The sequence below is a fragment of the Phyllobates terribilis genome, unplaced genomic scaffold, assembly GCF_046119375.1.
Source record: "Phyllobates terribilis strain yellow unplaced genomic scaffold, ASM4611937v1 Scaffold_469__1_contigs__length_1427685, whole genome shotgun sequence".
Lineage (NCBI taxonomy): Eukaryota > Metazoa > Chordata > Amphibia > Anura > Dendrobatidae > Phyllobates > Phyllobates terribilis.
Genome location: NW_027363229.1, coordinates 1,124,164 through 1,151,883, shown reverse-complemented (window position 1 = coordinate 1,151,883; position 27,720 = coordinate 1,124,164).

The window sequence follows — 27,720 nt, the reverse complement described above, 5'->3', positions numbered from 1 at the left end:
AGTATATGAGGGGACAGTACAAAGACCTTTCTACTGATCTTTTTACTCTGAGGCCTGAGACGGGGACAAGGGGGCATCTTCTACGTCTGGAGGAAAGAAGGTTTAGTCATAATCACAGACGGGGATTCTTTACTGTAAGAGCAGTGAGACTATGGAACTCTCTGCCGCATGATGATGTAATGAGTGATTCACTATTAAAATTTAAGAAGGGCATGGATGCCTTTCTTGAAAAGTACAATATTGCAGGTTATAAATACTAGATTCCTTGATAGGACGTTGATCCAGGGAACTAGTCTGATTGTCGTATGGAGTCGGGAAGGAATTTTTTTCCCCAATGTGGAGCTTGGTGTTTGCCACATGGGTTTTTTTTGCCTTCCTCTGGATCAACATGTTAGGCTATGGGTTGAACTAGATGGACTTAGTCTTCCTTCAACCTTAAAAACTATGTTACTATATAATGGTGGCGAAAACGCAGCACTTCCGCAAAATAATTGGTAGTGCTGTTTTTTTTCCGCAATGATAATCCGCAGCGGAAATTTCCACAGCATGTGCACAGCACATGCGGATCATCATTGGGGAACATGGCAGGCCTTCTACCATGCGTTTTTTAAGCATTTCTGCAGCGTTTTTGCCGCTGTGGAAACACTTAAAAAGGAATCGTGGGCACACAGCCTAAGGGGACAAAAAGGAAAAAGTTTAATCTGAACATTCAAATCACTCCTGCCCCTCTATGACCCATTTTAAAATAAAACATATGGGCGTTATCCAATCAAAATATAAAAATAATTAACCTGATCAGTGAACGGCATAAAAACAAAAACCCTCATATGGCTGTATTGACAGAAAAATAAAGCTACTGCTCTTAGAAGAATAAGAAAAATGCAGAGCCGGGAAATAACATGGTCAGGAAGGGGTTAAATTCTGCCACTTCTATAGAAAATTGAACCCATTTCGCTGACTGCCTTCAATGGCAGCCAAATAAGGCAGAGGGTTAGAGGAATACCGACCTTATATTGTAGACTTCTAGGATGCTTAAGAAGTGGACAATCCCTTTAAGCTACATTGTGCAGACAAAGCCATGGCAGTGTAGAAGGCCGACAAGATCTCAGTGGAAAGGCTGCAGGTTTGCGTCTGCATTAGGCAAGTTATAGAGGTAGAAGTGTTGGGACCTTGTTGCTGTGCAGGTAGAATCTGGAGCCTCGGCACCGTCCTGCGGAGCCCATACTACAGGGAGGAGGCGCAGCGCCATGTGTAGTAATCTGAGCAGGATAGTCAGTGTTCAGCCAGCACTGATGGAGACTGACACCCCAACTCATTACCCAATACATGACCGGCTTAAAGACCCTCTCCCATCAGAGCTTATCCTCTTACTATATTGTAATCAGATTATACAGCACTGTACTTACAGCTGCTCATTATACCTTTCTACTGGGCTAATTATTCTCTTTTCTCTGCTCTATGTAGAATTAGCTGGGTCCCCTCCTGACCCAGCCGCTCTCATCCCCCTGCCAGGGACTTTTGCAGGGACTTATGACTCATACAAGGAAAACTGACCTCCTGTTTCTACATACAGCTTATAAATATTAGCAAAAATGTCCAATCACATTGTACATATAACGACATCCAAAAATGTGTGTGTCCAATGGACATTCCACACGGACAGTGTAGAGCAGGGGTCTCAAACTCGGCTGGGTATATGGGCCGCATATGGAAAAAATTGGAATTTGGGGGGCCGCATTCTTTGCAGGTCAAAGTGACATTTTTAGTGATGCCATTTTTTTTGTATACACCGTCTGAACATTTTTGCTGTGTTTATTTTATTTTTTTATAGCTTGGGTCGTTACGGATGTGGCGATAATAAATGTGCACTTTGTGTTTACTTTAGTTTATATATTTAGTTTATATATAAAGCAGCATTTTTAGTGGCAAAATATTTTTTCATGCTTTATTTTTATTTTTACAATTTTGTTTCCCTCTTTTGGCCACAGAGTAATATAGTTTCAGAATTAGCACCATATATAGTAATTCTGGCAAACATCTAGTAATTTGCCCCATCCTGGTCCCCACCTTGTAGTAATGTGCCCCATCCTGGTGGTCCCCATCTTGCAGTAACGTGGCCCATCCTGGTGGTCCCCATCTTGCAGTAACGTGGCCCATCCTGGTGGTCCCCATCTTGCAGTAACGTGGCCCATCCTGGTGGTCCCCATCTTGCAGTAATGTGGCCCATCCTGATGGTCCTCATCTTGCAGTAATGTGGCCCATCCTGGTGGTCCCCATCTTGCAGTAATGTGGCCCATCCTGGTAGTCCTCATCTTGCAGTAATATGCCCATCCTGGTAGTCCCCATCTTGTAGTAATATGCCCCATCCTGGTGGTCCCCATCTTGTAGTAATGTGCCCCATCCTAGTGGTCCCCATCTTGTAGTAATGTGCCCCATCCTGGTGGTCCCCATCTTGCAGTAATATGCCCCATCCTGGTGGTCTCCATCTTGTAGTAATATGCCCCATCCTGGTGGTCCCCATCTTGCAGTAATATGCCCCATCCTGGTGGTCCCCATCTTGTAGTAATATGCCCCATCCTGGTGGTCCCCATCTTGCAGTAATATGCCCCATACTTGTGGTCCCCATCTAGTAGAATTGTCCTCTGCGCTGTTCTTCACACACCTAAAAAAGTAAAAAAAAAAAAAAAAAAAAAAAAAAGATTCCTTTCACCTGTCCTCCGTTCCCTCTGCTTCCTTTGTGCACATGTGGTCCGCGGGTCGCGTGTTTGAGACCTGTGGTGTAGACGGTTATGTAAAAGAATGGGAAGCCACTAGGTGGCAGCACAACGTCACATAACAGGATTTTTTATCCAGATGGCTGTGAATCTACTAGTCATTAGGTTACCTGACTCAAGTAATCATTCATAGATCTCCACAGCCCAATGTAGATGTATTGAAGTAGAACAGTGAGAGCAGAACCAGTTAGGCTTGTATTTTACCAGTGAGATTCAGAAACACAATTTAAACTTCCTTGACATTACAATAATAAATACCAACCAAGGCCGGTTACCACAACACTGAAAACTGACAGCCACAAGTGGGTTACTATCCTGGCAGAGCTACCATCCGGCTCCCCTACGTAGAGGAATACCGAAAAGCCAATATATACGCCTAAGGAGAAATTGCTCAACGGTGAATGAGTACATGATAAAATCGAGGGAATTACAAAAACGCTTCCTACAAAAGGGATGTCCTAAAAAAGTGCTAGGCCAACGCCCTTACAAGAGACAGAAATTCTCTATTGACCCCTAAAGCACGAGAACAAGATAATGAGATCCATCTAATAGGAACCTACGACGACCGAAATCAGGGGGTGATGAACATACTCTATGATCTTTGGGCAATTTTGAGATCAGATAAAGATCTGCAAGATGTGGTCCCTGAGAGCCCCAGGGTCACATACAGGAGAGGCAGGAACCTTAGAGATCACCTTGTGCGCAGCCACTTTGTGGAGGACAACACGGGCAAAACAACGTGGCTGAGCAGTGACACCACGGGGACTTATAGATGTGGTGACTGCAAAGCCTGCAAATACATCTGTAAAAGCAAGAAATGTATCAGTGCCACAACCAAACTAGAAGACCAAAATCACGAATTCACAAACTGCAAGACGCAAGGAGTAATCTATATGGCAACTCGCCAATGTCCGATGAACTACATCGGCAAAACCAAAAGAGTTCCGGAGACGGATATTGCACCATATCGGTTATGTCAGACGTAGGGAGGACACAACTCTCTCGAGACACATGCGTGAGAAACACACCTTGGACCCGTTTTCTTTATACTTTCAAGCCATCGAAGTAGTACGCCCCCCCGAGAGGAGGTAATTGGGACCAACTGCTGCTTCAGAAAGAAAGTAGATGGATCCATAGAATGAAATCCTATAACCCACACTACATAAATGAAACATTGTCCTTCTCATGTTTCATTGACACATAATAACATTTTCACCCCCTATGAAACCTCTTGAACCTCGCTAGACCTAAAAACTCTAAAATATAATATGTAGAATCCAGTCCATGTTCTTCATAATGGATATTGGTCCACATAACTATCAAATCAGCGCCATATAGGACCAAAACTATTAAAGTTATTATACTTTAAAATCACAAAATGACCTCTTGAACAAATTGAACTTTGATAACAATTGGACAAATTTCATCAGAATTTCTTCCTTTGTTTTTAGATTATAAAATACTCATCTGAAGACTTAATAATACAGATACATCGATACAATCAGACACACTGATACAATCAGAATAAAAGTCATCCCAATGTCTATTATGGACATATTGATACGATCCAATGAAATGAACTTTGAGGAAATAGACGTCCGCAAGCGTTTGCTGGTGCGGAAGCAGTGACATAGCCAGATGGCATTTGTCACGATGAAAGGAAGTTCTGCATCGATGTAAGTGTAGGTGGGACGAGGTAGCACATGAAACAGGCAGATCTGTCTGTAAACAAAACAAATGACAAACTACGAACAAACACTATTAACAACTCATATCGCAACAAACTCGTAGAGACGACATTATAAGATGCAATGCAATATACCAGTCTCCTTCCCTAGATATAAAAGACATATTAATACTGTGAGATCGCAGTGCAGCCAAGACATCTCTGTGAGAAAAAGATCCTACTGGAAGAATGAGACAAGTCCCTGCATGATTATATGATCGCAACATGATACGCCTGCAACGCACCCGAGTCACTCGATTGGATGACAGAAGGGGGGGCGCACAAGAGGGGGCACCAACTTTCCTATAAAGTCACGCTGGTTTAGCCGCCAGACGCTGCCGGCAACTCTGCCAATAAGTTTATTACAAAACTATCGTACTATCAAACCAAAACAGATCATAGACTGTGAGCCCCTGATGACCATGAGAGTCTCATAAGAATGATGAAACGCGTAGGGCTGAGCATTTCTATAGAAAGTCCTACAAGATATGATTAGCCAGGCTACCTCAATATAAAGCTCCTAGATCAGGAGAAACAAGCACCGCACCGGTATATGACGGCAGCACTATAAAGCCGTTCTGAAGAGAATAGCACAGGACATGGTAAAATGAAGATTATTAATGCCATTATCAGACTGCAGACTCACAATGAGGAGAAATGAGATGGCATGATTTCTAATAGCCAGAGGCTAAATTGAAAAGGGGGTTATAAATATAAATAAAGAGATACCCCTAGGAATTGTGACTAATCCCTGGCCTCCCAACAAGACAATATATATAAATGGTTAGCCGGTGAGATAAATTAAAACCATACACAATAGTCCTATGTTTAGGATAATTTTAGGAAATTTGTCACGGATTTTGGACACTTAAAAAAAAATCCTTTTTAAAATATTGAATAAAGGTTATTTTTTATATTTTACTCCCATTGGATTTGACTGTGAAATACTGCAGAATTATCTTGGAGCATATTTATACTATATAAAACAGTGAGGGGTCAATATTGGTTTAGTAGTTTCCATATTACTCTGGATAGGCTTCTCAGTGTCTGCGGCATGGCAGGCTGGATGGCAGCGTTCTGCTACGATCCAGCCTGCCATCTCAATGTAGCAGAGCTGGAGCCGTCGTAGGAACCATGGAAAGGTAAAGATGAGGTTTGTTAATTATTTTACTTCTATTGCAGGAGACATTGGCTTCAGCTGGAGTGGGCGTGATGGTAAGTATGGTTTAATTTAGGATATTAAAGTATTGTGTGTTTATTTCAATTAAAAGATTTTATTCTGGGTGTTGGTGTTTTATTCACTTTCACTATGGGGTTAGTAATGGGCGCGTCTTATAGACACCTCCTCATTACTAACCTGGGCTTGATGTCAGCTGGCATTATAAGCTGACATCAACCCCAGCCCTATTACTCCAGTGCCACCGCTACAGGGCAGTGGGAGAGCGAGGCTAAGTGCCAGAATTGGCGTATCCTATGGATGTGTCATTTCTCGGGCGGCTGACGGCTGGTGTTTCTAGCCTGTGAGGCGGCCAATATTCATGGCACCCTTCCTGGGCTATTAATATCAGCCCCCAGCTGTCTGCCTAGCCTTTGCTAGCTATTAAAATAGGGGGAACCCACGTCATTTTTCTTTGGGTCCCCCATTTTAAGATGGCGGATACACAGATGCAAAATACTGATGAAACAATCACTCACAACCTACAATTTCATGGAGGGGGTGACTGCCTAGTATTAGAATTGCACAAAGATAGGCTTGTATAGGGTGCTGTTCACACTAGGGTAGTGCACAGTATCCGGCCCTGGGCACGGAGCGGGTCTGGGCCATGGCTGCACCCCATCGACAACATAGGACCCGGCTCCGAGTCCCCCATCCCCCAGGGTAGGGCTTCCAGCGTCACACATCTGCTATCTTTATGTGGGTCTGCTGCATCCTGGTAGTGCATTTGGCTTTGAAGATCTGGCCAGGTAAACACTGCTGCCCTTTCCTTACCCCCAGCATAGTGAGCGGGGGTGAGGAGCAAGGGGGAATGTGTGTGTGGAAATATAAGGAACAGGGGGGTAATGTGTCAGGAGACAGAGTAGGGGGAGAAAAGTTTGTGCGGGCACATAATAGAGACTAGGTAATGTGGGGAAAGGGGTAACATGAAGAGACAGTGTGAGGGCATACCAAAGAGGAGACAGTACATGTACTGATGATGTTGTACTGTACTGATGAGGGTTGTGATGCTGTATTTCTGCATACTGCTGGTAGTTCTATTGATGTATTTTTGTGCAGCTATTGGTTCTGATCCTGTACACATGGAACAGTCCATAACTTGTAAGATTACATGATACATGGCCATGTTAATAAAGTGTTGTGCTGTCTGAGAAGAGTTACTGTTTTTATTTGTTTTAGGAAAATTAAAGGGTTAGATCAAGTTTGTGATGAAAGTCTGCAATCACTGACAGCACACCTCTGAATTCTCATCGTGCGCATGTGCACTGCATGCGGTCAGGATTCTCTGGTGCTAGTGGTGAGAGCAGGAAGTCTTGAAACCACAATTATGCGAATTGCATACACATGATCACATGCCGACTAGACATGCATGGCCTCATTCTATACAAATTACTTGAGTGAGGCTGGTCACGTTTAGTTGGAATGTGGCCAGAAGTATGAAAATCTCATACTTGCACGCACATGACCTTTCAGGATTCTCCTGTACTGGAGGAAAGGTGAAAGTGTGCAGTGCATGCGCTGCGAGTATTCAGAAGTCTGCAGTCACCTAGAGTTCTTCCGACTTTAATCACAAACCTGGACAACCCTTTTAATTATACAATTAAGTACTGTAGCATGCCCAATCCTAACAGCGTGTAATATACTCAATGTCAGGATTCAGCTCTGCTAGCTGGGTCCAGCAGACACCACATGACCACTCGTATGTGATTTTCATACTTACGGTTATGTGACAACTAGCCTTTAATCCTGCTTCTCTTTATGAAATAGGAGCTGTAGTTTTTGACTGAAATTGAGAGAATTAGGAAGAGTAGCTAGTCACGTGACTGTCAAAAAGCAAATCGTATATGAGCGGTCACATGACTACTATTCAAACTGCATGAGCGGTGTGTGTGGGGGGCGCCAAACTGAATTCCTGCTCCGGGTGCCGGAAAACAGATCTGCCTCTGTGCTAAGCTTGCAGATATGGTCAGAAGGTTCTGTAAGACATTGCTCTATAGATCAGATATTCTTCCAGAAACAAACCGCCTGGAAGCCTCCTTGTCAGATTTATGCTTAAGAACTAATTATATTTTACTTTAAATATTTCTAATAAAGAAAATAATCAATACAGTAATTATAATCCATAATATTCCAATATGTTCTATTACTTGTGATACGTCTGATATAGTCTAGCTTTATTAAATCATGTTTTGTTTCTGTAAAGGAAATCAAGGCTGAGCCTGCAGATATTGTTAGAAAGTTCTGTACCATGTTATTCTATAGATAAAATGTACTCACAGAAACCAGGTGTCTGGAGGTCTCCTGCAACAGACATCCTTGAGAACTAAGAATTGTAATGTTTAATCTGAACATGCATGGAAACTTTGTTACTGTGAGCCAGAACTTTGGTTTAGATCCTGCACTCTTCTGTAACAGAGTAGGTCCCGCTCTCATTCATAGGGGTCCTGTATACACAATTTATGTCTCATCTCCATCTCTGAACTGTAACTATTATTCAAAATACATTTTTCTCTCATTCTAATCACCTGTGAATATGGATGTTTTGCTTGGAATACAGATTTCTATGTCATTTCATTATATTGTCTGGGCGTGCGTGGAAACTCCATGCAGGAGAGAAATTTACATTTATATACTTCATCCTTTTGCAAGAAGGCCGACCCACTGCTCATTCCTAGAGGTTTCTGTAGAAGTGTTTTTATATCTTAGCCTTATCTATACCTTTTTTAATTGTAAGTTTATTCTAAATTAACCTCCATTTTATTCAATTACCTATGAAGACCTGGTTTGTCCAGAAGTCTGCACAGACTTCTGCTCTCAAGCTCATCCAGTGGCCGGTATCATTATGGTATGGCATCCAGCGGCCAGTATCGTTATGGTATGGCATCCAGCGGCCAGTATCATTATGGTATGGCATCCAGTGGCCAGTATCATTATGGTATGGCATCCAGCGGCCAGTATCGTTATGGTATGGCATCCAGCGGCCAGTATCGTTATGGTATGGCATCCAGTGGCCAGTATCATTATGGTATGGCATCCAGTGGCCAGTATCATTATGGTATGGCATCCAGTGGCCAGTATCATTATGGTATGGCATCCAGTGGCCAGTATCATTATGGTATGGCATCCAGTGGCCAGTATCATTATGGTATGGCATCCAGTGGCCAGTATCATTATGGTATGGCATCCAGTGGCCAGTATCATTATGGTATGGCATCCAGTGGCCAGTATCATTATGGTATGGCATCCAGTGGCCAGTATCATTATGGTATGGCATCCAGTGGCCAGTATCATTATGGTATGGCATCCAGTGGCCAGTATCATTATGGTATGGCATCCAGTGGCCAGTATCATTATGGTATGGCATCCAGTGGCTAGTATTATTATACACACTATAATCCTCCCAATTGGCATCAAGATAACAGAACAGTAGTGTTGCGCAGACGTGCTTGGAAAAGGTGTCATCTGAGCATGCTCAGGTGCTAACAGATTATCTTTTGCGTGCTCTAATAATATGTTCACACCGCCGCGGCTCCACACAAACTGGCAAGCCCTGCATGTATTGCGGCGGTCTAACAGCCGTGAGACATGCAGCCGCGGTGACGCAAACATATTTTTCAAGCACGCCAAAGATACTGTTAGCACCCGAGAATACTCGGATAACGCCTTATCGGAGCACGTTAGCTTATCACTACAGAACAGATCTGAACAGTGCTCAGGATTCTCCTCACCTAGCACCCTGCCGAGAATAATAAATGCCTGTAGCCAATTTCCAAAAGTGCCTCCTACATTGCTCACCCTCCACCTCCCTATGCTTTTTCCCTGCTCCCACATTTCAGTGACGAAACACTCAAGAGGCAGTAAAGTAGATAAAGCTGCAGTTTTCCTTTTCCAAATATTTTTAACTTCCATTTTTTAAATGAGGCCCTAATGGTCCTTGAAAGCATACACACACGCTCCCAAGTCAGACTTTGTTGCAGACGGACAAGCCTATTTTTGGTAACAGTCTCTGCTGCCACTGGCCAAGTCCCAACACATCCTTCTGCATCATCAACCCTAACAGACCATGCTGCTACAGGCCCCTCACACTGTGGTCCCAACTTCAACACCCGGTGGCCTAAAAGATGTACCCAGGTCACCGTACGTGAGGTGTGAAAGCGTGTAACTGGCATGTCTCACCGGAGGTCATCACCACAACCCACTAATGGTCCATCCTAACTGACTCTGGGCATTCTGAGGACATGATGCAAAGTATCTTCTGGATTAACGACCTCTGATGAAGTCTGCAATAATGAAAAATAATAATAAAGTAAACGCTGCATTGCACCGAATGACCAGCAGGTGGCAACGAAGTCACAACATTAACTAGCCCCCTATTGTAGAAAACCTAAACACCATCAGGAGGTGCTGAGGCTTCATGAGAACGCGCCACCCCCAAACTTAAAAGGCTTTTCCACTATTCAGACAACTTCTCAATCACTGTTTCCCCTGAGTAAAATAATAACTATTCTACTCTGTGCCATTCCAGCAGTGTCAGCACTGGCTCTCCCGGGGTCCGCGATCCCTGCAGCCAATCAGAGGTGTCTTCACTCTCTCGTACTTTGGAGGAATTGACCGCTGCAGCTGCTCTCCCACTTCCTCCAGATGTCAATGATGTCTGTAGGAGAGGAAAGTGAAGCCAGCGCTGAATGTCACGCCAAAGATGGCTGCCCTCCTATTATATAAATCTCACTAGAACTCCACCACCAGCCTATCACATTCCTAGTTCCACATCCAACCTCCATATCAAACCCTGTAATAAACCCTTCATTACCTGGTCTTGTCAGGACCTCAATAAACCCAGCCTTTTTGAGGCCTAGTTCTGTACGGCCATTAATAATGCACTGGTGTAAATAATGTGTGTGAGGTAAATTGTGTGGAAAACCAGATTGTAATCAAGCAATGATTTCTTCAATTGGACTGCAATGTCCTGAACCCTACGACTTGTACCAGTCATGTGACTTATGCTGCCCCAGGACTACAGCCATATTGGCCAAAGCTGTGATATCACAGAGGCACATACCAGCATGTGGAAGCATGGCGACATAGCGATGACATCACAATGGCAGGTGTCGGAATGTGGATTCTATGACATAGCGATGACATCACAATGGCAGGTGCCGGAATGTGGAATCCATGACAGCGATGACATCACAATGGCAGGTGTCGGAATGTGGATTCTATGACATAGCGATGACATCACAATGGCAGGCGCCTATATACACAGGAGCGCAGGTGAGAGGAGACACACGGGAGCTCACAAACCACAAGGAAGGCAAGAAGAATCGATTGGAGAATAGGGACAGGAGAAGCCAAGAAGAACAGAATAACCCGCTTCTTAGCCTTCACTGAGACATGACGAGACTGAGCGGATGGAAGCGGAGGAGGAGACCCAGGACCCCGTCACATCCACCTGACTGATGAGAAAGGGGAGAAATTATGTAGATTATGTAGCAGCATTACAACTATTCTCGTTACCCATAGCAACCAGTCAGAGCTCAGCTTTTATTAAAGGGGTATTCCCATCTCCAAAATCTTCTCCCAATATGTAGTAGGTGTAATAATAATAATATTAGATATCCATGCTTACAACCACCAGTTATCTAGTTGCTAGTGGTCGTAACCATGGATACCTAAGGTCCTGCAATGCCTGCACATGAGGAAAGAGACACAGCGAAGCAGAAAAACTATTCTACATTTCTAATTGAGGTTTTTTCTAATATTATTATTACACCTACTACATATTGGGATAGGATCTTGGAGATGGGAATACCCTTTTAATCTCTGATTGCTATGGGTAACTAGGAGAGTTTGTTGCTCAGCTTTGATGAGGGATGACAGATTTTACTAGACTAAGTGGATATCATTGGTGCTACCAGTGCAGCTGCACAGGGGGCTAATAGGTTAGGGGGTCACTCACCTTCATTTTGTTAATTCTGTGTATTGCTGTAGCAGTGCTGTGCGCGTATATTGATGCTGTGGGGCAGGGGCGTACATAGAAATCATCGGGCCCATAGCAGAAGTTTGAGTTGAGGCCTCCCCCTTCAAAAGATATTTTTAAAAAAATTATATTTGTCAGTGTCACAACTTTCCAGCCTTTACATAGTAATTTTTCCCCTGCTGAAGTCCTAGATTCCCCTCTCATTGCCACCATAACGTATGATGCCAACAAAAGTGCCCCCCAAACACAGTATGATACCCCCCATGGTGAATTCCTCTACCTTAGCCTCCACATGTACAGTAGGGTCATCAAACTATGCCCCCCCTCAACTCCCAAGGCAAAGTAAGGTGACCACAACACAGCAATCCCCCAACTGTGACCCCCACACAGCCCTCCATGTAGAGTAATGGGCCTACATACAGTATAATGGCCCCACACTGTATAATAGTCTGCACTAGCCCTCCAAACAGTATGATGGACACCACATAGGTCAGAGTAATATTCAGCTCACCCTTGAAGGATTCCCAGTGGGTTCCATATAACGAAGCACAGGATCCAGTCTCTGCCAGATGTAGAAGCAAGGTGCATCCAAATCCAGTACAAAAAAAGTCTTTATAAGAACGATTGAAACAATGGCATTGTTGTGACACACCATTTAGGTGTAGTTGGGGGTTTGGAAGGTGCACAAAATATGAGTCTAAGAACATGCAGAGTGTTTGAAACGCGTTCGGTGTTGCACATTTTCTACACCTTCCAAACCCCCAACTACAGCTAATGGTGTCACAGCAATCCATTTGTTTTTTTACTGGAGCTGGATATTCACTTCAATCCAAGCATGATGGACCCCACACAAACCTTAACACTGTATAATTGCTTGCATACTGTATAATGGCCCCACACAACCCTTCAAATATTATAATGGCCCCCCATAGTATAACACGCCACCATAATCCTCCATACAATAAAATACTCACTATAGTGCTCCACAGAGCATAATTTACTTCCCCATGGTCCTCCTCACAGAATAATACACTCCCCATGGTCCTCCACACAGTAATATGCACCCGCCCATAGGGTAAAACTCAACCCCCCCGCCCATAAGATAAAACTCAACCCCCCCCTCCATAGGGTGAAATACAACCCCCCCATAGGGTGAAACGCAAACCCCCGCCCATAGGGTAAAACACAACCCCACCCCCCATAGGGTAAAACGCAGCCCACAGTTTTCCAGTATTATGGGCACCACGTACTCACTGATTTTTTTTAAGAAAAATACAATACTCACCGCTCCTTGTTCCCCCACTGCTTCAGTCTCTGCAGCGCATATACTCACCTCAGCAGCTACACTATCTGACACAGCATGGAGTGCGATGAAGTGTCATCATCGTGCCCGCTGTGTCAGATGCAGGAGGGAGGGAGCATTAAATGCTGCCGTTCAGTCAATACCATGGCTAATCACTAACAGAGGCATTTAAGTGTCCTGGTAGCTACTTCACTCATGTACCTCTTACCATCGCCCCATAGAAGTGATTGCTGAAGATTTACCATGGCAGTCAGGGGCCTTAAAGAAGGATTCAATCACTGCCATCTTAGTACTCCTATAAAGCTCGGCTTCACAAGAGAATGTCAATTAAACTACATGCATATACTGCAATAATACAAAATTACAAAATATAGTATAAGGGGTTAAATGATCACATAAGTCCACTAAGTTAACTTAAAAATAAAGTAAAAATTGAAAAAGTTTTGAAAAATATGAACGTTTAAATTATACTTCAACCGTTATGTTAAAATACCCCCCAAAACATAAAATGAAATGCTCTTCTTCACAAAAAAAACACAATCAAAAGCAATGACATTTAATGCAACCCAAAAAGGTATCAAAAACGGATCAATTCACTTGTATTGAGAGAGGCTGAACACATCCAGTCGGCACGTGATAGCGTGTATGCAAATTGCAATCTTGCGGCGCCAGTACTAGAGAAATTCTGTCCGCTCGCACACTGTGCACTTTAAGGAGCCACAAGTCTGACTGCAGATGGCGCCCCAAACCTGGGCAAACCTTTTAATATACCCCAAAATTGTATCAATAAAAGCTACGCAAAATCACGCCCTCACAAAGGTCCATCAACAGAAAAAAAAAATGTAAAAGGTCTCAGAATATGGTGACCCAAACCAATTTCTTTAGTGTTGTTACATCGTTGTTTAACCACCATGGGAGATAAAACACCTTGAGTTTGGTATTGCGGTTATCTCAATGACCTGGAGAATTATATTATAATCTAAAAACAAATCCTTAAAAGACAATAGTGGAATTGCTTTTATCTCATTATTTCATCCCAACACAGATTTTGTTTCTCTCCACATTTCAGACCTATGATAAATATATAGTTGTATAGTTTGTTTTTATCTTAGTGGTGAAAACATTTTATTTTGTTTCATTTTGCAACAAAGAAAATAACTCGTTTCCCACTATTTCCTGTGGCCAAATATTTTCCTATTGGTAAAGCAAAATGAGGATTTAGTTTGTGTGAGTGAAGCTCATGTTTTTATTGACAAAAGTTTGGGGAACATAGAAGATTTTGATTCTTTTTTAAAATTATTTGGGTATGTTATATGGTTATTAAAGGGGTAAATACTTGTTATGGTGCTAATATTATGGGTTCAATAATTTAACGTTTTATATTACGATTGGATTAAATGATACTTCCGCGTTTTAAATTTTTATACCGGGGACAGGTGATCGGGGCCCGTCTGCCCACCGGGGACAGGTGATCGGGGCCCGTCTGCCCACCAGGGACAGGTGATCGGGGCCCGTCTGCCCACCAGGGACAGGTGATCGGGGCCCGTCTGCCCACCAGGGACAGGTGATCGGGGCCCGTCTGCCCACCAGGGACAGGTGATCGGGGCCCGTCTGCCCACCAGGGACAGGTGATCGGGGCCCGTCTGCCCACCAGGGACAGGTGATCGGGGCCCGTCTGCCCACCAGGGACAGGTGATCGGGGCCCGTCTGCCCACCAGGGACAGGTGATCGGGGCCCGTCTGCCCACCAGGGACAGGTGATCGGGGCCCGTCTGCCCACCAGGGACAGGTGATCGGGGCCCGTCTGCCCACCAGGGACAGGTGATCGGGGCCCGTCTGCCCACCAGGGACAGGTGATCGGGGCCCGTCTGCCCACCAGGGACAGGTGATCGGGGCCCGTCTGCCCACCAGGGACAGGTGATCGGGGCCCGTCTGCCCACCAGGGACAGGTGATCGGGGCCCGTCTGCCCACCAGGGACAGGTGATCGGGGCCCGTCTGCCCACCAGGGACAGGTGATCGGGGCCCGTCTGCCCACCAGGGACAGGTGATCGGGGCCCGTCTGCCCACCAGGGACAGGTGATCGGGGCCCGTCTGCCCACAAGGGACAGGTGATCGGGGCCCGTCTGCCCACAAGGGACAGGTGATCGGGGCCCGTCTGCCCACAAGGGACAGGTGATCGGGGCCCGTCTGCCCACAAGGGACAGGTGATCGGGGCCCGTCTGCCCACAAGGGACAGGTGATCGGGGCCCGTCTGCCCACAAGGGACAGGTGATCGGGGCCCGTCTGCCCACAAGGGACAGGTGATCGGGGCCCGTCTGCCCACAAGGGACAGGTGATCGGGGCCCGTCTGCCCACAAGGGACAGGTGATCGGGGCCCGTCTGCCCACAAGGGACAGGTGATCGGGGCCCGTCTGCCCACAAGGGACAGGTGATCGGGGCCCGTCTGCCCACAAGGGACAGGTGATCGGGGCCCGTCTGCCCACAAGGGACAGGTGATCGGGGCCCGTCTGCCCACCGGGACAGGTGATCGGGGCCCGTCTACATGGTGGGCGCTTCTAGAAGTACTCCTAGTGTGCAGTTCTAGAACTACCCGTAGTGCCGTGAGCAGTTCTAGAACTTCTAGTCAGTTCTAATACTGCTCCCGGTGGGCGCTTCTAGAACTACCCCCCCCCCCCGGTGGGCGCTTCTAGAGCTACCCCCCCGGTGGGCGCTTCTAGAACTACACCCCCCCCCCGGTGGGCGCTTCTAGAACTAACCCCCCCCCCGGTGGGCGCTTCTAGAACTAACCCCCCCCTCCCGGTGGGCGCTTCTAGAACTAAACCCCCCCCCCCCCCCCCCCGGTGGGCGCTTCTAGAACTAACCCCCCCCCCCCGGTGGGCGCTTCTAGAACTCCCCCCCCCCCCCCGTGGGCACTTCTAGAACTACCCCCGGTGGGCGCTTCTAGAACTACCCCCGGTGGGCTCTTCTAGAAGTCCTCTTAGTGTGCAGTTCTAGAACTACACCTGGTGTCTGTGGGCGGTTATAGAACTACCCCTTGTGCCGTGAGTAGTTCTAGAACTTCTTTTAGTGTGCGGTTCTAATACTGCTCCTGGTGGGCGCCTTTAGAACTTCCCCTGGTGGGCGGTTCTAGAAGTACTCCTAGTATGCAGTTCTAGAACTACCCCTGGTGGGTGGTTCTGAAACTACCCCTGGTGCCGTGAGTGGTTCTAGAACTTCAACTAGTGTGCAGTTCTAATAATGCTCCTGGTAGGTGGTTCTAGAAGTACTCTAGTGAGCAGTTCTAGAAATACCCCTGGTGCCGGTGGGCTCTTCTAGAACTATCCCTCGTGGGCGCTTCTAGAACTACACATAGTGCCGGTGAGCGGTTCTGCAGCTACCTCTGGTGGGCGCTTCTAGAAGTACTCGTAGTGTGCAGTTCTAGACCTACTCCTGGTGGGCGGTTATAGAACTACACCTGGTGGGCGGTTATAGAACTACACCTGGTGCCGTGAGCAGTTCTAGAACTTCTTTTAGTGTGCGGTTCTAATACTGCTCCTGGTGGGCGCTTTTAGAACTTCCCCTGGTGGGCGGTTCTAGAAGTACTCCTAGTATGCAGTTCTAGAACTACCCCTGGTGCCGGTGGGCACTTCTAGAACTACCCCCTGGTGGGCAGTTCTAGATCTACACCTGGTGCCGGTGGACGGTTCTAGAACCACTCCTAATGTGCAGCTCTAGAACTGCCCCTGGGAGCGCTTCTAGAACTACCCCTCACGGGCGCTTCTAGAAGTACTCCTAGTGTGCAGTTCTAGAACTACCCGCAGTGCCGTGAGCAGTTCTAGAACTTCTAGTGTGCAGTTCTAATACTGCTCCTGGTGGGCGCTTTTAGAACTACCCCCGGTGCCGTCGGGCGCTTCTAGAACTACCCCTCGTGGGCGCTTCTAGAACTACCCCTCGTGCCATGATCGGTTGTAGAACTTCTTCTAGATTGCGGTTCTAATACTGCTCCTGGTGGGCGCTTCTAATACTATCACTGGTGGGCAGTTCTAGTACTACTCATTGTGCTGGTGGGCACTTCTAGAACTACCCCTGGTGGGTGGTTCTGAAACTACTGGTGCCGATGGACTCTTCTAGAAATACCCCTGGTGGGCAGTCATAGAACTACCTCTGGTGCTGGTGGGCGCTTCTAGAACTACCCCTGGTGGGCGCTTCTAGAACTAACCGCAGTGTAGTGTGCGGTTCTAATACTGTTCCAGGTGGGCGCTTCTAAAGCTACCCCTGGCGGGCGCTTCTAGAACTACTGCTAATATGCAGTTCTAGAACTACCCCTGGTGGGCGCTTCTAGAACTACCCGCAGTGTAGTGTGCGGTTCTAATACTGTTCCAGGTGGGCGCTTCTAGAACTACATCTTGTGGGTGCTTCTATAAGTACTCAGTGTGCGGTTCTAGAACTACCCCTGGTGCAGGTGGGCGGTTCTAGTACTACCTCTAGTGTGCAGTTCTCGAACTACTGCTAACATGCAGTTCTAGAACTACCCCTGGTGCCCGTGGGGGGTTCTAGAGCTACCCCTGGTGGGCGCTTTTAGAACTTCCCCTGGTGGGCGGTTCTAGAAGTACTCCTAGTATGCAGTTCTAGAACTACCCCTGGTGCCGTTGGGTGGTTCTGAAACTACCCCTGGTGCCGTGAGTGGTTCTAGAACTTCTACTAGTGTGCAGTTCTAATAATGCTCCTGGTAGGTGGTTCTAGAAGTACTCTAGTGAGCAGTTCTAGAAATACCCCTGGTGCCGGTGGGCTCTTCTAGAACCACTCCTAGTGTGCAGCTCTAGAACTACTCCCTCGTGGGCGCTTCGAGAACTACTCCCTCGTGGGCGCTTCGAGAACTACTCCCTCGTGGGCGCTTCGAGAACTACACCTAGTGCCGGTGAGCGGTTCTGAAGCTACCTCTGGTGGGCGCTTCTAGAACTACCCCTGGTGGGCGCTTTTAGAACTACCCCTGGTGGGCAGTTCTAGACCTACTCCCGGTGCCGTGAGCGGTACTAGAACTACTCCTGGTGGGCAGTTCTAGAACTACACCTGGTGTCTGGGCAGTTCTAGAGCTACATCTGGTGGGCGGTTATAGAACTACCCCTGGTGCCGTGAGCAGTTCTAGAACTTCTTTTAGTGTGCGGTTCTAATACTGCTCCTGGTGGGTGCTTTTAGAACTTCCCCTGGTGGGCGGTTCTAGAAGTACTCCTAGTATGCAGTTCTAGATCTACACCTGCTGCCGGTGGAAGCTTCTAGAACTACCCCCCACGGGCGCTTCTAGAAGTACTCCTAGTGTGCAGTTCTAGAACTACCCGCAGTGCCGTGAGCAGTTCTAGAACTTCTAGTGTGCAGTTCTAATACTACCCCCGGTGGGCGCTTCTAGAACTACCCCCGGTGGGCGCTTCTAGAACTACCCCCGGTGGGCGCTTCTAGAACTACCCCCGGTGGGCGCTTCTAGAACTACCCCCGGTGGGCGCTTCTAGAACTACACCTAGTGCTGGTGAGCGGTTCTGAAACTACCCCCGCTGGGCGCTTCTAGAAGTACTCTTAGTGTGCAGTTCTAGAACTACTCCCGGTGCCGATGGACGGTTCTAGAACTACCCCCGGTGCCGATGGACGCTTCTAGAACTACCCCCGGTGCCGTGAGCGGTTCTAGCACTTCTAGTGTGCGGTTCTAATACTGCTCCTGGTGAGCGCTTTTAGACCTACCCTTGGTGGGCGGTTCTAGAAGTACTCCTAGTGTGCAGTACTAGAACTACCCCTGGTGCCATGATCGGTTGTAGAACTTCTTCTAGATTGCGCTTCTAATACCATCACTGGTGGGCAGTTCTAGTACTACTCATTGTGCTGGTGGGCACTTCTAGAACTACCCCTGGTGGGTGGTTCTGAAACTACTGGTGCTTCTAGAAAAACCCCTGGTGGGCGCTTCTAGAACTACCCGTAGTGTGTGGTTCTAATACTGTTCCAGGTGGGCGCTTCTAGAACTACATCTTGTGGGTGCTTCTATAAGTACTCAGTGTGCGGTTCTAGAACTACCCCTGGTGCAGGTGGGCGGTTCTAGTACTACCTCTAGTGTGCAGTTCTCGAACTACTGCTAACATGCAGTTCTAGAACTACCCCTGGTGCCGGTGGGCTCTTCTAGAATTACTCCTAGTGTGCAGTTCTAGAACTTCCCCCTAGGGGGTGCTTCTAGAACTACACCTAGTGCCGGTGAGCGGTTCTGAAGCTACCTCCGCTGGGCGCTTCTAGAACTACCCCTGGTGGGCGCTTTTAGAAGTACTCTTAGTGTGCAGTTCTAGAACTACACCTGGTGTCTGGGCGGTTCTAGAGCTACATCTGGTGGGCGGTTATAGAACTACCCCTGGTGCCGTGAGCAGTTCTAGAACTTCTTTTAGTGTGCGGTTCTAATACTGCTCCTGGTGGGCGCTTTTAGAACTTCCCCTGGTGGGCGGTTCTAGAAGTACTCCTAGTATGTAGTTCTAGAACTACCCCTGGTGCCGGTGGGCGGTTCTAGATCTACACCTGGTGTCGGTGAACGGTTCTAGAACTACCCCCTGGTGGGTGGTTCTGAAACTACCCCTGGTGCTGTGAGTGGTTCTAGAACTTCTACTAGTGTGCAGTTCTAATAATGCTCCTGGTAGGTGGTTCTAGAAGTACTCTAGTGAGCAGTTCTAGAAATACCCCTGGTGCCCGGTGGGCTCTTCTAGAACCACTCCTAGTGTGCAGCTCTAGAACTACCCCCGGTGGGCGCTTCTAGAACTACCCCCGGTGGGCGCTTCTAGAACTACCCGCAGTGCCGTGAGCAGTTCTAGAACTTCTAGTGTGCAGTTCTAATACTGCTCCTGGTGGGCACTTTTAGAACTACCCCCGGTGCCGATGGGCGCTTCTAGAACTACCCCTGGTGGGCGCTTTTAGACCTACCCTTGGTGGGCGGTTCTAGAAGTACTCCTAGTGTGCAGTACTAGAACTACCCCTGGTGCCATGATCGGTTGTAGAACTTCTTCTAGATTGCGGTTCTAATACTGCTCCTGGTGGGCGCTTCTAATACTATCACTGGTGGGCAGTTCTAGTACTACCCATTGTGCTGGTGGGCAGTTCTAGTACTACCCATTGTACTGGTGGGCAGTTCTAGTACTACCCCTGGTGGGTGGTTCTGAAACTACTGGTGCCGATGGGTGCTTCTAGAACTACCCCTGGTGGCCAGTCATAGAACTACCCCTGGTGGCCAGTCATAGAACTACCCCTGGTGGCCAGTCATAGAACTACCCCTGGTGGCCAGTCATAGAACTACCCGCAGTGTAGTGTACGGTTCTAATACTGTTCCAGGTGGGCGCTTCTAGAACTACATCTTGTGGGCGCTTCTAGAAGTACTCTTAGTGTTCCGTTCTAGAACTACCCCCAGTGCCGTGAGCGGTTCTAGAACTTCTAGTGTGCGGTTCTAATACTGCTCCTAGTGGGCGCTTTTAGACCTACCCTTGGTGGGCGGTTCTAGAAGTGCTCATAGTGTGCAGTACTAGAAGTACCCCTGGTGCCGGTGTGCGTTTCTAGAACTACCCCTGGTGCCATGATCGGTTCTAGAAATTCTTCTAGATTGCGGTTCTAATACTACCCATTGTGCTGGTGGGCAGTTCTAGAACCACCCCTGGCGCCGTGAGCGGTTCTAATACTGCTTCTGGTGGGCGCTTTTAGCACTAACCCTGGTGGGCGGTTCTAGAAGTACTCCTAGTATGCAGTTCTAGAACTACCCCTGGTGCCGGTGGGCGCCTCTAGAACTATCCCTGGTGCCAGAGTGCACTTCTAGAACGACTCCAGGTGGGCGCTTCTAGAACTACCCCTGGAGGGCGGTTCTAATACTGCTCCTGGTGGGCGCTTTTAGAACTACCCGTGGTGGGCGGTTCTAATACTGCTCCTGGTGGGCGCTTCTAGACCTAACCCCGGCGGACGCTTCTAGAACTACCCCTGGTGGGCGCTACTAGAGCTACCCCTGGTGGGCGCTACTAGAGCTACCCCTGGTGGGCGCTACTAGAACTACCCCTGGTGGGCGCTACTAGAACTACCCCTGGTGGGCGCTACTAGAACTACCCCTGGTGGGCGCTACTAGAACTACCCCTGGTGGGCACTACTAGAACTACCCCTGGTGGGCACTACTAGAACTACCCCTGGTGGGCACTACTAGAACTACATCTTGTGGGCGCTACTAGAACTACATCTTGTGGGCGCTTCTAGAAGTACTCCTCGTGTGCGGTTCTAGAACTGCCCCCCGGTGCAGGTGGGCGATTCTAGAACTACCTCTAATGTGCAGTTCTAGAACTACTGCTAATATGCAGTTCTAGAACTACCCCTGGTGTCTGTGGGCGGTTCTAGAGCTACACCTGGTGGGCGGTTATAGAACTACCCCTGTTGCCGTGAGCAGTTCTAGAACTTCTTTTAGTGTGCGGTTCTAATACTGCTCCTGGTGGGCACTTTTAAATCTACACCTGGTGCCGGTGGACGGTTCTAGAACTACCCCTGGTGGGTGGTTCTGAAACTACCCCTGGTGCTGTGAGTGGTTCTAGAACTTCTACTAGTGTCCAGTTCTAATAATGCTCCTGGTAGGTGGTTCTAGAAGTACTCTAGTGAGCAGTTCTAGAAATACCCCTGGTGCCGGTGAGCTCTTCTAAAACTACTCCTAGTGTGCAGCTCTAGAACTACCCGCAGTGCTGTGAGCACTTCTACAACTACCCGCAGTGCTGTGAGCACTTCTACAACTACCCGCAGTGCTGTGAGCACTTCTACAACTACCCGCAGTGCTGTGAGCACTTCTACAACTACCCGCAGTGCTGTGAGCACTTCTACAACTACCCGCAGTGCTGTGAGCACTTCTACAACTACCCGCAGTGCTGTGAGCACTTCTACAACTACCCGCAGTGCTGTGAGCACTTCTACAACTACCCGCAGTGCTGTGAGCACTTCTACAACTACCCGCAGTGCTGTGGGCACTTCTACAACTACCCCCCTCGTGGGCACTTCTACAACTACCCCCCTCGTGGGCACTTCTACAACTACCCCCCTCGTGGGCACTTCTACAACTACCCCCCTCGTGGGCACTTCTACAACTACCCCCCTCGTGGGCACTTCTACAACTACCCCCCTCGTGGGCACTTCTACAACTACCCCCCTCGTGGGCACTTCTACAACTACCCCCCTCGTGGGCACTTCTACAACTACCCCCCTCGTGGGCACTTCTACAACTACCCCCCTCGTGGGCACTTCTACAACTACCCCCCTCGTGGGCACTTCTACAACTACCCCCCTCGTGGGCACTTCTACAACTACCCCCCTCGTGGGCACTTCTACAACTACCCCCCTCGTGGGCACTTCTACAACTACCCCCCTCGTGGGCACTTCTACAACTACCCCCCTCGTGGGCACTTCTACAACTACCCCCCTCGTGGGCGCTTCTACAACTACCCTCCTCGTGGGCGCTTCTAGAAGTACTCCTAGTGTCCAGTTCTAGAACTACCCCTGATGCCGATGTGATCTTCTATAACTACCCTTGGAGGGCGGTTCTAGAACTACCCCTGGTGCCATGATCGGTTCTAGAACTTTCTTCTAGTGTGCGGTTCTAATACTGCTCCTGGTGGGCGCTTCTAGAACTACCCCTGGTGGGTGGTTCTAGAACTACTCCTGGTAGTATACATCTATTCTATATTTTTCGATTTTAACTATTGTATGTACATTGGTGTGAGTGCCTGTCTCTAGGGTGTCTTACTTAACCGTGTATTTATTATAGGTTTTTTAATTTCCTATTTATGCATAATTTGACAATTTTGTTCGGTTGTTCTTGATTGGTTCTTTGACATTCCTAGTTTGCCTATGGGGTCAATGCACCAAAATGAGTCATCTAGCGTCAATGAACTTTAACCACCTTCACTGCACACGTCAGTGTTGTGCCCTTCTCCCCCGCCCCCCCAAATAGCTGCAAAGTCCCACCTGTATACTGGAGCCCAAGACCACAAGATCACATGCTGGATCTCTGGCACTCATGAAGTCATGTGCAGGGGCCTCAGGAGCCTCCGAACACCACACTGACATCTGTCTGCTCTCCTCCACAACTGAGCAGCATCAGAAACCCAGCTAACAGACATTGCTGTCACTGCAAACACTCATTGGATTAACTGACACGATGTCAGCAAGTTGCTGAAGATCTGGATACTGCAGCCATGAGATCTGTGGCAGCATTAGGCAGATGGGACACTGCAGCTAATAGAGAGTAAGAGTGCAACAGAGATGGCCCTAAACTGCATTTAAAGGGTGTCAGGAAAACTTAGTCAGACTTTGCAGCCCTCTGGCGCCCCCTTATCCTGCTGGTCAAACACGGTATTGACTGAGGATAAGCAACAGGGCGCAGCTGCTCTCATTTATGTCGACTATTGTGGCACGTGATGTGACAGGACGTATATATACCACCAGTTCCGTCCAGGAATGTATATATACCTCAATCCCACCACCCTCAACCACAATATCACATAAATACACCGTATGCTGCCACCACCGATCTCTTAACAGGTGGATCGGGTACCAGTTAGGTAACGTGAATTAGCGGGTGAGGAACGTGTTTGCTCGACATAGGACAAGAAGAACGAAGCTGGTAAATAATAATTTACTCCCGAAAGTTGGCAGTGTTTACAAAAGATATACGAGATTTTATAAAAGACAATTTACATATATGCATAAAACAGTTATTAAAATAAAAGGGGTAAATAATAGCAAAACCTGCGCCACGAGGTGATGGTCTCAGATTCTGTGGCGGGACGGCTCCCCGGAAATTAGGTGTGATTCCTCCATGCAGCGAGGAGTGCTTGCATCTGACGTCCCTGGGTTGGAATGAGCCAACATGGACATTCTGGTTTTTAGTAAGGAGGCAAAACACTAGGACACACCCATGTTGTTTACCTCACGCGGGGCCTCTGTTTTGTGAACCCACCCAGCTGCACAAGACATAAAAATCCTTCATCTTCCATATCTTGGTATGGGGGAGCCCCACATCCAAGATGAATACATCATTTTTTTATTTTTTTTTTAAGGTTGAAGGAAGACTAAGTCCATCTAGTTCAACCCATAGCCTAACATGTTGATCCAGAGGAAGGGAAAAAAAAAACATGTGGAAAACACTAAGCTCCACATTGGGGAAAAAAATTCCTTCGACTCCATACGACAATCAGACTAGTTCCCTGGATCAACGCCCTATCAAGGAATCTAGTATTTATAACCTATAATATTATACTTTTCAAGAAAGGCATCCATGCCCTTCTTAAATTTAAAAAGTGAATCACTCGTTACAACATCATGCAGCAGAGAGTTCCATAGTCTCACTGCTCTTACAGTAAAGAATCCCCGTCTGTGATTATGATTAAACCTTCTTTCCTCCAGACGTAGAAGATGCCCCCTTGTCCCCGTCTCAGGCCTCAGAGTAAAAAGGTCTTTGTACTGTCCCCTCATATACTTGTACATAGTAATAAGATCACCTCTAAGCCTTCTTTTTTCCACAGTAAATAACCCCAAGTGTAATAACCTGTCTTGGTATTGCAGACCCCCCAGTCCTCTAATAACCTTGGTCGCTCTTCTCTGCACCCGCTCTAGTTCAGCCATGTCTTTCTTATACACCGGAGACCAGAACTGTACACAGTATTCTAAGTGTGGTCGCACTAGTGACTTGTATAGAGGTAAAATTATGTTCTCCTCATGAGCATCTATGCCTCTTTTAATGCATCCCATTATTTTATTTGCCTTTGCAGCAGCTGCCTGACACTGGCCACTAAACGTGAGCTTGTCGTCCACCAATACACCCAGGTCTTTTTCAGTTACAGTTTTGCCCAGTGTTTTACAATTAAGCATATAATTATACATTTTATTTCCTCTGCCCAAGTGCATTACCTTACATTTATCCCCATTAAAGCTCATTTGTCATTTATCAGCCCAAGCTTCTAGTTTACATAGATCCTCCTGTAATATAAAATTGTCCTCCTCTGTATTGATTACCCTGCAGAGTTTAGTGTCATCTGCAAATATTGAAATATTACTCTGTATGCCCCCTACAAGGTCATTAATAAATATGTTAAAAAGAAGGGGGCCCAATTCTGACCCCTGTGGTACCCCACTGTTAACTGAGACCCAGTCTGAGTGTTTTCCATTAATAACCACCCTTTGTTTCCTATCACTGAGCCAATTCTTAACCCACATACATATATTTTCCCCTATCCCCATTGTTCTCATTTTATGTATCAACCTTTTGTGTGGAACCGTATCAAAAGCTTTTGAAAAGTCCATATACACAACATCCACTGCATTTCCTTGGTCCAGTCCCGAACTTGCCTCCTCATAAAAACTGATCAGATTAGTTTGACAGGAACGGTTCCTCGTAAATCCATGTTGATATTGGGTCATGAGGTTATTCTTCTTCAGATACTCTATTATAGCACCTCTTAGGAAACCCTCCAGGATTTTACACACAGTAGAGGTTAAGCTTACTGGCCTATAAATTTCCAAGTTCAGTTTGTCCCCTTTTTGAATATTGGCACCACATTTGCTATACGCCAGTCGTGTGGACCCTGTTATTATTGAATCTTTAAAGATTAAAAATAATGGTCTATCTATGACGTTACTTAATTCCTGCAGTACTCGCGGGTGTATCCCACCTGGGCCTGGGGATTTGTCAACTTTAGTGATTTTTAGACGCCGCCGTACTTCCTGCTGGGTTAAGCAAGTGACATTTAATGGAGAATTTTTGTTATCACTAATCATGTTTTCGGTCATGCGATTTTCTTGTGTAAATACGGTTGAAAAAAAAATCATTTAGCATATTGGCTTTTTCCTCATCCTCATCCACCATTTCACCCAGACTATTTTTAAGGGGGCCAACACTATTATTTTTTAGTTGTTTACTATTTATGTAGTTAAAGAATATTTTGGGGTTATTTTTACTTTCTCTGGCAATGATTCTCTCTGCCTCAATCTTTGCCGCCTTGATTTGCTTTTTACATAATTTATTTAATTTTCTATATTTATTTAATGCCTCATCACTACCTACATGCTTTAGTTCTCTAAATGCTTTCTTTTTGTCACTTATTGTGCCCCTTACAGCTCTATTTAGCCATAGTGGTTTCCTCCCATTTCTAGCATGTTTATTCCCAAAGGGTATATATTGTGCACAGGTCCTATTCAGGTGGTTAATAAATGTCTCCCATTTGCTTTGTGCAGCTTTATGTCTCAGGATATCGTCCCAGTTTATTGCACTAAGATCATCTCTCAACCGTTGGAAATTAGCCTTCCTGAAGTTTAGTGTCCTTGTAACCCTTCTACTACACATCTTATTAAAGGTTACATGAAAATGTATTATTTTGTGATCACTATTACCCAAGTGACCCCCAACTCGTATATTTGATATGCGGTCTGGCCTATTGGTTAATATTAGGTCTAGCAGTGCCCCCCTTCTTGTTGGGTCCTGAATCAGTTGTGAAAGGTAATTGTCTCTCATAGTTGTCAAAACCTATTACCTTTGCTTGAAGTACATGTTTCTGTCCCCCAACGTATTTCAGGGTAGTTGAAGTCTCCCATAATAATGACTTCTCCTTGAGTCGCTGCTTCATCTATTTGCTTTACGAGGATATTCTCCGCTACTTCCATTATTTTTGGAGACTTATAACAAACCCCTATCAGTAATTTATTATTTTTTCCCCCTCCCCTTATCTCCACCCACAGGGACTCTACATTTTCATTAGATTCACATATATCCTCCCGCAAGACAGGTTTTAAGGATGATTTTACATATAAACACCCCCCCCCCTCGCTTGTTTGTACGGTCATTTCTAAACAGACTATAGCCCTGTAAATTAGCTGCCCAGTCATGGCTCTCGTCCAGCCACGTCTCAGATATTCCTACCATGTCATAATTATTTTCCAACAAAATTAATTCTAATTCCTCCATTTTGTTGGTGAGGCTTCTGGCATTAGTGTACATGCATTTTATGTATCTCTCTGTACCTCTATTCCTTCTTACTTTATTGGCTGTTCTAACCCCACCCCCAATTTATTTGTGCCCAGGTCACTATCTGCACTATCTTCCCCACCTATAAAATGAATACCCCCCCCAATCCCTAGTTTAAACACTCCTCCAACCTTCTAGCCATTTTCTCCCCCAGCACAGCTGCACCCTCCCCATTAAGGTGCAGCCGGTCCCTAGCGTAGAGTCTGTAGCCAACTGAGAAGTCGGCCCAGTTCTCCAGGAACTCAAATCCCTCCTTCCTACACCAGTTCTTGAGCCACTTATTTATCTCCCTAATCTCCCGTTGCCTCTCTGGCGTGGCACGTGGTACCGGTAGTATTTCAGAGAATACCACCTTGGAGGTCCTTGCTTTCAGCTTGCAGCCTAATTCCCTGAAGTCATCTTTAAGGACCTTCCACCTACCTCTAACTTTGTCATTTGTGCCAATGTGCACCATGACCGCTGGGTCCTCACCAGCCCCTCCCAGTAATCTGTCAACCCGATCAGCGATGTGCCGGACTTGAGCGCCAGCTAGGCAGCACACTGTTTGATGATCCCTGTCTTTGTGACAGATTGCCCTATCTGTTCCCCTAATAATTGAGTCGCCCACTACCAGCACCTGCCTGGCCTGCCCTACTCTCCTATTTCCCTCTTTACTGGAGCTGACACTCCTCCGGCTTTCAGGATACATGCCTTGCTGC